This window comes from Pezoporus wallicus, unplaced genomic scaffold (genome assembly GCF_028554395.1).
Source record: "Pezoporus wallicus isolate ANWC-B61680 ecotype Strahan unplaced genomic scaffold, APGP_CSIRO_Pwel_v1 contig_1583, whole genome shotgun sequence".
In the NCBI taxonomy this organism is placed as follows: domain Eukaryota; kingdom Metazoa; phylum Chordata; class Aves; order Psittaciformes; family Psittacidae; genus Pezoporus; species Pezoporus wallicus.
The window spans coordinates 2,171,593-2,182,498 of NW_026637266.1; positions in this window are offsets into that span (position 1 = coordinate 2,171,593).

The following is a 10,906-nucleotide window of genomic DNA, read 5'->3' on the forward strand; positions in this document are numbered from 1 at the left end:
CTAGAGTTCTCTGACAAGCTCTCTGAAGGAGATTCTATTATGACATGTTATATTACATGTTCTGTCAGTGACGGGGTCACCAGAGGCCCCACATCCCACTCCCAGGCATGAAGTGAGGGATCATGGTAGCAAGACCTGTGCCAGGCCACAGCCCTGCTGCTCTCCCACTGCCTGACAACCCCTGGCCAGGCCTGTTCCACCATGGGCCCACTCCTGCTGGTGCTGCTGTTGGCGATGGCTCCCTGCCTGAGGCAGCCCACGGTACCCTTCCCAGGCCCCTGCTGCTGCCAATGGCATTGACTGGACTACATCTATGCTGCCCTGGCCTGCATGCCTCTGGCCACCCACCTCTGGGCCTTTTCCATTTGGTGAGTACCACATACAGTCCAACTGAGCAGACCCCCTCCATCTTCCCTGCCTTGGCTTTTCATTCCTGGTAGCCACTCCTGGGACACCAAAAGTGCTGTAGGATAGAGGGATTAAGAAAAAAAATAACCATTTCGGTCACACACGTGGTTACCAGCCTCTCCCTGAGCCCTCAAACAAGAGGTGCTGTTCAGGCTTTTCTGGCTGACTTCAGCAAGCCAATTACTAATGGCACCAGGGGAAGGCAGGTTGCCTCTCTGGCACATCCAGAGGCTCTCATATCAGTGTGGTCCATGCAAATTCATCCTCAGCTGCTGAACTGTGCTTGCATAAAGTACCATTTCTGTTATCAGGGAGGAAAATCAAACCCTTAAATAACTGGTGGGATCAGTGCTAGGAAAAAAATGACTGAGATGAAGGCCACCTCCAGTCAGGAGTGCTATCACAAGTTACACACCACTGCAAGCTAGTATCAGACAGAAACACCACGTGAGATCAGAGCCATTTAACATATGTGCTGCCAGTGTAAAAGCAAATGAAAGTAAACATGACGGTGCAAATGTCATTAACATTTTGTGCTCTCATTTTAACAGGGATTTATCTTTCTATAAAATCCATTTGCTTGATGAATGTGCTTTTGAGACAGTTCCTTTTCTGAAGCTTATATGAGTTACAGAAGTTTCTTTCTAGTGTATTCAGTGAAGTCTGTTTGCATCTAGAACCCTTTTTGTGCTAGAAAATCTTCCTGGTTTTGAAACAATGACTAAGTTTCTCCTGCTAAAAGACCTACTGACCTAAAGAGATCAGTGCATGGCTGCATGACCCACAACAGGATGAGAGATCATAGCATGGTTATCTAAACACAGCCATTTCTTGAAGGCTTGCTGTACCCTGGAACAGATAAAACGGCAGTCTCCTCCCTGTTCTACCTTGGATTCGCATATTGCCTACAAAGCAATACTGCTTCGCTCCAGCTTCCCATAGGAGAGACCCAATTAATTTCTGTTATTTTTTCCCCAGAAACCTTGATGGAAATCCCATCAAAGAGATCTGGAATGACACTTTCCAGGCATGGCATGCGATGCAGTTTTTACAGATGCTACAAGTATAACAAGGTCTAAAGGTGGATCAGAGTTGGACTCCACAGTGACAGTAGGGAAGAGCAGATTTGCTCTCTGGAAAGTACTGAATCCTACTACAGATGTCACCTGGTGTCTCCCAGCAGTCTGCAGCCTGAAAGCAGCTTTTTCCTGGCCTCTTTATCTTCTCCATTACTTCCTTGCACCAGCAGCAGGTTCCAACATCAGCAATGGGAGCCCAGAGGACGAGAAAGAAATGCTGCGGGGAGAAGAGGCAGGGTGAGGAGGATGATGGGGTGTGACCCAGCTTTCTATCCAGAAATATTTGCATTTAAAAGTAAAGGGTCTCAAAAACATCCACAGGAAGGAAACTTTCTTCTTTCAGTGTCTTGAGAAAATGTGACTTAATCCATAGTTGGTTCTATCAAGAAGCCCTTCCAGGCACAGTATCACTGTTTCCATCTGGACCTGAAGTGAGTGGGCAGCCAGTCTTCCCCACCAAGGGTTCATATCCATAAAGAAAAGGCTACAGTCTCCCTGCTCTCCTGAAAAGTGCAATGCTTCTCCCATCATACACTAAACAGGTGGCAGAATGAATAATGAATGACAATTCTTATAGGACTAGGCAAGAGCTTTGCCTGGCTGGATGCAGGAAAAGAGTAAAAGTTTATGGACAGTGGAAATGTAAGAAAATATGGAAAGTAAGACTCCAAAATAACACTGAAGTCCTAGTGCAGGGAAGCAAAGAGAAGGCATGAGCTGAGGACAGAAGGAAGAGACATTGTGTTTTCCAGAAGAAGCACTTCTGGACTTTTGCTTTTTTAGCAGGAGATTAATTTGGGCTTGATAAAGTTTTGTGAATCAGCCCTTCTGCATCTGATCCTGCCTCTAGCTTTCATCCCAGGCCCTTGCTCACATATGTAGCACTGAGCCAATTGTTTATCTTCAGGCTAAAATTTCCTGTGTTTGCTCTCCACATGGAAGGAAATTGTTTGGGGAGGTTTAGTATAAATTGTTCAGCCAAATTCACATCTGCCATGCACAAAAGTCAGCTGGATCCTTATCCACCATAAACCTCCTGACACCACTCACCCTGTAGAGAGGAGCTTGGAAAGGGGATTTCAGTGTAATTCCACTGTAATCAGATACAACAGGCACAACTCCCCTTGGGCCTCCCTGATATTCAAAGGGTGGAAATGCAGGTGTGGTATTTTTGACAAGGTCCTGACAAAGCCCTGACAAAACACTAACAAAAGCCCACAAAAGCTTCCAGCCACAGACAAGAACCCTCAGACAACTGCCCTCACACATGGCTCTTGTCCCACCCAGGAGGACAAGGTGGTGGTCAGCAGGGACAGGGACAAGGAATTTCAGTCCTGAGCCCATGGGGGACTACATGACCATATGTGACCACAACTCAGATTCAACCAGGGTATAAAAGGAGCCCTGCCAGAGAGCCACTGGCAGTCGGTACTCCTTGGAGCAGTGGGCCTGCAGTCAGAGACTCTCCCCTTGGGTTGCGACGCTGGCCAAGGAAATTCCTCGAGGTTGAAAGCTCTCCCTTTTCAGGTGAATGATTGCACATTTTGGATCACTGGCCATAAACTTTAAGAGCCAGCAGTTTAGTGATGGACTCATGTGACATCCTGAATCTGTAGCTGATGTTGGTGGAGCTTTAATTGAGTTTGAACGATCAATTTTGTTTAGTCTCAGTTTATTTGTTCCATAGAATCACAGAAGAGTTAGGGTTGGAAAGGACCTTCAGGTCATCTAGTTCCAAACCCCCCTGCCATGGGCAGGGACACCTCACACTAGACCACGTTGCACAAGGCTCTGTCCAAGCTGGCCTTGAACACTGCCAGGGATGGAGCATTCACCACTTCTCTGGGCAACCCATTCCAGTGCCTCACCACCCCCACAGTAAAGAACTTCTTCCTTATATCTAACCTGAACTTCCCCTGTTTTAGTTTAAACCCTTTACCTTTTGGCCTATCACTACAGCCCCTGAGGAAGAGCCCCTCTCCAGCATCTTTGTAAGCCCCCTTCAGTTACTGGAAGTCCACCACACAGCCTCTTCTATGACACTTAGCTTAGTGTACTCGGCAGGATGTCCATAGAGGAATTGTTATGGAGTACTGGTGGGTCCCTTCTCCCTTAAGTGTACAGTGGGTGTAGGAGTGGTTCGGCCCACAGGTGCTCCTGAAGAGACTGGGACAGAGCTGTGCTATGGAGGATATGGTAAAGAGAGCATGTGCGCCATCTTAGGCTTGTGCTTGGTGCCAGCACAGGACTATTTTGCAAGGACTGACCTGGAGAAGCAGTTGGAGATGGACTGTTTAAAAGAGGAATTGAAAAGAGAAAGTGAGCGGATGTGTTTATTGAAACAAGGAATTGAAATTATGCTGGCAACAGCAAAAAAAGACCCCAGTGTTGTCCAAATTCAGAACTGCAGGCACAGACACGGAGGACTGGGAGGGGGAGACATGGGGAGATTCTGATGAGAGCAGTTCTGAAGAGGTGGAGGAGCTCAAGGAAAGGAATGTGAGAGCTCCTATTGCAACCAAAAAGGCACAGGTCCGCAGCCAGGAACCCCGAACAACGGTCCGTGCGGCTGCTGGTCGAGACCTGAGCTCAGGGAATTGCAAATGGTGCAAGCAGGGCGACAGGGCAGCGGCGGCTTCGTGGAGAGTCACCCTGACGGGGGGGACAGTGGGTGTTGTGGAGAAAAAAGCGGGTTTGGGAGTCTGAGAGTGATTATGAGAGCAACACAGTGTACCGGTGGCCAGCCACCTCAGACACCTCCTTAAGGGATTACCAGACACCCTGGTAGTATTCATTCAGGCTCTTGTGGGGAAGAATTCAGCCACTGAGCAAGCCCAGCTCTTCTCACCCCCCATGCAGATTTTGACTTGGGCAGAGATGTCACACAAAATGGTCACCCGTGGGCGCGAGACGGGCTGGGCTAATCCAGAGCGTGGCGTGGGCCGGTGCAGGGGAGTCCAACAGGGCCGGACACATACCCTGGCCCCACTCAGCTCGGCTGCCGCCATCCACTGGGATCTCAAACCTTCCACAGACAGAGCGGGACGGAGTTAGTATTCAGAAAGACATTATCTTTGGTGAAGAGCATTCCTTCTAGGGCTAACCCCAGAGGCGCTTCATGTTCAACCCACCGATCACATCCAGAAACCGGTGGCATTGTCAGGAGGAGCGGTTTGCAGCCAGAAAGACACAAAGGCGACACCTCGCCCCCAGCGATGGCGCCTTTAACAGTTCACACCTTGGCAAGGGGACCTGAAGGGGTTAAAACCCTGGAAACCGCAGTTTGGGTCTCAGGCTGCCTGCTCGGCTTGGTGAACACCTGCCTATGGCCCGCTGATGAGGAGCCCTATGGGCATATCCCCGTGGGGACAAAGCGAGTGTCGTGGTTTAAACCCAGCCAGACAGCTTGTTCACTCACTTCCCCCCCTTCTTGCCCTCCCCCTACTCCCGGAGGGACGGAGAGGAGAATCGAAAAGAATGCAACACCCATGGGCTGAGATAAGAACAGTTTAGTAACTAAGGTATAACACAAATCACTACTGCTACCACCAATGATAATAATGATAAAGGAAATAACAAGGGAAGAGAATACAACACCTCAGCACCAGCCGACCAATAACTTGCCCCCCCCAGCCTGACCAAGCACCAATCAATACCTCCTCCAACCCCGCAGACTCCCAGCCCTTCCGGCTAACTCCCAGTTACCTCCTGGGCATGACGTGCTGTGGTATGGAATACCTCTTTGGTCAGTTTGGGTCAGGTGTCCTGTCTCTGCCTCCTCCCAGCCTCCCCTCCTCCCTTGGCCAAACCAAAACATCATTGTTATCAGCACTGTTCCCAGGCTAAAAGTCAAAACACAGCACTGCACCAGCTACCAAGAAGGAGAAAAATGATTGCTACTGCTGAACCCAGGACAGCAAGTAAGTTTGGAAATTCTTATTTATTTGGGGCCCAGATTAGTGTTTTAAGTAAACAGCAAGGCGAGAGGTTGGGAATGAAACCAACAAGGAAAGCTATATAGTGGAGATAACTGATGTAGTGGAAAAATTCCCCATAGCTCAAAACCAACTCTAGCTACCAGAGAGAAGAGGATGACAGCTGTGGAAGTGGCTCTTAGTCCTCACAAAGAGAATATATTAGGATTTGACATGCTAGCAGGCAAGCAATGGTGTTTACCCAAAGGAAGGGTATGGAGTTTTGGATGCAGACAGGCAGAAGCCACTAATGTGAGGCTTTTGCAGACTGTGCCTGCACTACCACAATCTATACAACCTGTGTCTCTCAATATCCACTGCAAACTGCTGCCAACCAGGGCATCTCTGAAGTAATCAGTCAGTTATCAGTCTATGTGCTCCCCTTATAACTATCCAGTCTGGTGACTGTGTAAGGCCAGAGGTGTTTAACATTTCATTACAAGAAACTGAATGGTAATACTCCATCACTGACTGCTGCTGTCCCAAGCATAACCTCTGTAGTGACAACAGTACATGAGCACCCTAGATATTATGTTTTTATGGCTCCTCTAAGGGGAGGAAGATAAACCTGAGTTTGCTTTCACTTGGGAGGGGATGCAATACACTTTTAACTGACTCCTGCAAGGGTGTAAACATTTCCCCACAATTACCCACAATGTTTTAGCCAAGTCCCTCCATACTGTAGAGGTGCCAGCAGGGGTCCACATATACCAATATATAGATTATATCCTAATTGGTGGAGACAATACAGAACAAGTGGGGCAAGAGGCTGGAGCCATCTGGACTCTAGTGAATAAAAATGGGCTAAATGTTCTGCCCTCCAAATGCCAAGGTCCCAGACAAGACATTAAATTCTTAGGGGCTTGGTGGCTAGCAAGAACTGTTGCAGTACCTGGTGATACTGAGCATCAATAAGGGACAAACCCTGGGCAATAAGACAGAATTGAACAATTGCTAGGTTCTGTGACACCTGGCAAACAGGAAAAGCTCACTGATCACAGAAATACTTTACAATGATTAGTGGAAATTCACTTCTACTTGTGTTCTTGGCAGAGTTGCTCATGCTCCTCCTGACAACAGGCAGATTGGAAATGCTGTTAGAGTGCAGGGGCAGGGTCCCAGTTGCCAGCAGCTCTAGCTGCTGAAACAAGGGGTCTGCTTGGGAACAAACCTGCCTGCCACTAAATCAGAATAGCCCCAGTAAGCTTAGGGTTCACTGGTTATTTTTAAGAACCTCCCCAAATCCCCTGCTGAGAAACAGAATTCAACCTTTTCGATGACATGTTCCAGTTTTTTCAAAGGTAAGTTTTAAATCAAGGTGGGGTGTGTTTCTGTTTCAAATTGCGTTTTGTGACTAGTTCCATTTTCAAAGGTAAAATCAATGTTTTGATGCCAATGGCAAAACCTACCTTCTACTTGAAACCTCTCTGAGAAATTAGGAGAACATAAGCACCCACTGGAAGTTTTCCAGAGATGTAGAAGAAATTGAAGCAAAACCATGGTGGCGTTGGTTATCTGTGTGTTACCCAAGTTGGACTTGGAGACTTGGATTGAGATGCTGTTTTTTTCTCCAGTAACCTTTTCTCTTTAGCAAGCTGACCAGTGGTAATGGCCTGCTGCCTCTGCCGGAAGAAGCACACCACCAAAACAGTGAATGCTGTTTCGACTGCAACAGCCGGTGCACCAACAGCGCCCCTGATGGTGTTGATGTGCACACCGAATCTGCCTAGCTTCCTCAGCAGGCTCTGAAAAAAAACTCCTGTAATGAACCATGTGTCAGAGGGGCTCTGGAATATACAGGCTCTGAAAATTGCCTGGGTCTCTCTGCCACCCTGCTCCCCATACAGAGGAGAGAGAGCAGTAACCCTGATCTCCTTGGAAGGGCATTAGGGAACACAAAGCATTGTTATTCCCTCATTAGCTTGTGCAGTGTGAGCAATGCTGTCCTGCTCAGTCTTAACACAGGGTCAGTATCATCATTTTCAAAGCAGGGACAAGCTGGACTTACACAGATAGATGCAGTGAGGTTTCCAAGGTCCCCAGGTAACTAATTTTCAAACCAGATGTGGACAAGTAAACCTAATCTCATTGCAAGTCTAGGGAAAACAGGCTGCTAAGCCACCTATGGCTGGATACTCAAAGGTGTTTGCGTCCAATTTCATATTTTAACAGGAAAAAAGGCCTACATACCTCTGTAATCTGTCAATATTCTTGATCATGTCACCCTGCCTCTGGCCTTAAACTACCTGCAAAGCAGAATTGGAGATAAGGTTGTGTTTGCAGCCTTGGTGTAGGACTCTTGAAGACTTACTCTGGCTCTGCAGACTCAGCATGTGCCCTTTGAATGCCAGGGCAGGAATTCTCTTGGGCTTTTTGCATCACTCTGGGTCAAATTTTCACTTCTAGGCCTTCTCTTCCATCAGCAGAGAAACAACTCTCTACTATCAGGGACTTGCTCTGCCTGCCAATTGCTGTAGACGACAACCCAGAGGTGTTTTAATGTGAAATATCCTAGCTTTTCCTGACTGCAGAGAGAAGGGCTACTTGGGAAAACTGCCCAGGGACAAACGCTGTGTCTTTGGGTATGTGTCATCTTGTTGTAATTCCCTGAGGAAGGAAGAAAGAGCATTGCCAGAAGATAAATGGCCTCTAAAGTGTAAAAAGTGCAGAAGAAAGCTAGAAGTGTTTTCCAGCTTTCTTAAAGAGTCTTCATACTGTCTTGTTGAATATGGATGGAAAATAAGTGGTAGGCAGTATATATTTTAGTTAAAACCCAGTCCAATTGAACCACACTGTTTTGATGATGTGGGGGTTAGGGGGGAATAGAGGAAAACTAAGGAAATTGTCTTATATTTCAGTAAGTTAGCTTCGTTCCTGGCACACCTGGAACACAGAAGACTTTTTGATTACCTAGGTATTCCATGCTGTTTTGTTATCATATTCACAACCTTGCATGTGTCAGAATAGTATTGGCTGCTAGCCTATTTTGGAAAATGAAGACTCTAGTCTCTTAATTTTTCTAACACAGCCTGTATGGTTATTGTCTGAAATTACTGTACTGAAATTACATACCAGGAAGGAGCAAAGGCAGAAATCTCTTTAGTAGTTAGTGACAGTGTTGGTCACTGTTCAACAGTTCAGATAGGTAAAAAACCCTTTTGCATTCCTGTCAGCTAGTTTCTAAGGGGAGGTAGTTGTTTGTTGACTTTTAAAAAATGTTTATTACAGAGTTTTGAAATCAGATGGAAAAGCTTTTCCAGCAATTTCTGTAGGAGACAGTAGATATATATGAGTGCATATCTTCATTCATGATACTTTAAGTAGCAAATGGATTCTGTGTAATCTAAAAGTTCAGTTACTTCCCCTTCCCCTCCGTGTTTTCTGTTTTAAAGGGAACACTCTGCTCATGCACACTTCCCCAGATCTTCTGGAAAAACTCTGTATTTGAAATTACTAGCAAGTGTTTGTTGTGGAACTTCTTTGAACTGCATGTTGGCATTGTGTCTGTCAAGGTTTGTATATAGATTGGTTTAAGCCTAAGGAGAAGGGTTGGATTTACAGATGCAATTTGGACAGAAGGACCAGGACATGTTAGAGACATAAGTGTCTCAGTTCCAGGAGCAAATTAAGCAGATGCTGTGGGATTAGTGCAGGAGAGAAGCTGTGCCAAGGCAGACTTGCACCCAGACGTTGGTGGTGTCCAAGCTGACTTGTATTCTACCAGCATCTTGGGTCCTCTGCTTAACTGCTAATAATACTACAAACCTGAAAGGGTGCTGGAAGAGAAATTTGTCTGATAGAGCCAATGCCAGCGGGCTCCAAGATGGACTTGCCGCTTTCCAAGGCTGAGCCCATCTCTGGGATAAAGAGTTTCAGAACTGGGGAGTGGGAAAGAAAACTGCACTCCAGAACAAATACAGCTGGAGAGAGGAGTGAGAACATGTGAGAGGCACAGCTCTGCAGACACCAAGGTCAGTGCAGAAGGAGTGGAGGAGGTGCTCCAGGTACTGGAGCAGAGATTCCCCTGCAGCCTGTGGTGCAATGATGGTGAGGCAGGCTCTGCCCCTGTGGCTCATGGAGGTCTATGGTGGAGCAGATATCCATGTGCAGCCTGGGGAGGACCCCACACCAGAGCAGAGGGATGCCCAAAGGAGGCTGTGACACTGTGGGATGCCTGTGCTGGAGCGGCTTCTGGCAGGACCTGTGGCCCTATGGAGAGGACCCCAGCTGGAGCAGGTTTGCTGCAGACCTGTGACCTGCACTGGAGCAGGTTCTTCCTGAAGGACTGCACCCCACGGAAGGGACCCACAATGGGACAGTTCATGAAGAACTGCAGTCCATGGGAAGGACCCATGTAGGAGAAGTTGGTGGAGGATGTCTCCTGTGGGAGGGACCCCACACTGGAGCAGGGAGAGAGTATGAAGAGTCCTCCCCTGAGGAGGAAGGAGCAGCAGGGACATGTGATTAACTGACCACAACACCCATTCCCTGTTCAGGAGTGAAGTGGAGCCTAGGAAGAAGAGAGGGGTGGGGGGAAGGTATTTTTAAGATTTGGATTTATTTCTCATTATCCTGTTCTGATTTGTTTGGTAATAAATTAATTTCCCCAAGCCAAGTCTGTTTTGCTCATGATGGTAACTGGTGAGTGATCTCTCCCTGTCCTTATCTCGACCCACAAGCTTTCCCTCTTTATTTTCTCCCCTCCCTGTCCAGCTGAGGAAGGGGAGTGGTAGGGTGGCTTTGGTAGGCACCGGGCATCCAGCCAAGGTCAACCCATACAGATATTTGTAGGCAGGTAAAAGCTGCATCTTAGCCATCCTGTATTTTAAGTACGTATAAAGCTGATACATGCAGCTATTTTCCATACCTCTTTTCCCTTCTCCACAATTAAGATTTAGGCTAAGGTTCTTTAAACATCCAAAGGAATATTTTCATTTATTCAGGATTGCTTTATCTACCTGGGGACTTTGTATGCTTTTTCAACTATTATTTCCTGTGGAGGAAAAAAAGAAAGGCTTTGTCTTTGTAGTGACTGCGGCTTCCAGGGTGATTTAAAAATAACAGCAGAAAGAGGAGGAATCCAGAACTTCTATTGCTTTTCGATCAGCCCATCCTTCTTCCTCTCTAGCAGAAAAGGTTTTTAATGGTGGTATAGTAGGAAAAGACACTGAAGCAGTTTCATTAGCAAACAGAACACATATTTTCTTCCTAAATGTTAATCAGAAGAATGTTGCCTGCACTATGAATCAAGAGTGTGAGAGTAGATTTTTTAATGGCTAGAGTGCTCCTATGTAAAGTGTACACTCCAGCAGTAAAACGTGCTCCCACAGGACGGGTGAGGGTACTATCTGTGTCTTTCTTGCCTCTGCATATAGTTTTGCTTGTAGGAGTGCAGGGGCTTAATATGAACTGTGCAGGTTACTTTAGGTACATGCATGAAGTGAA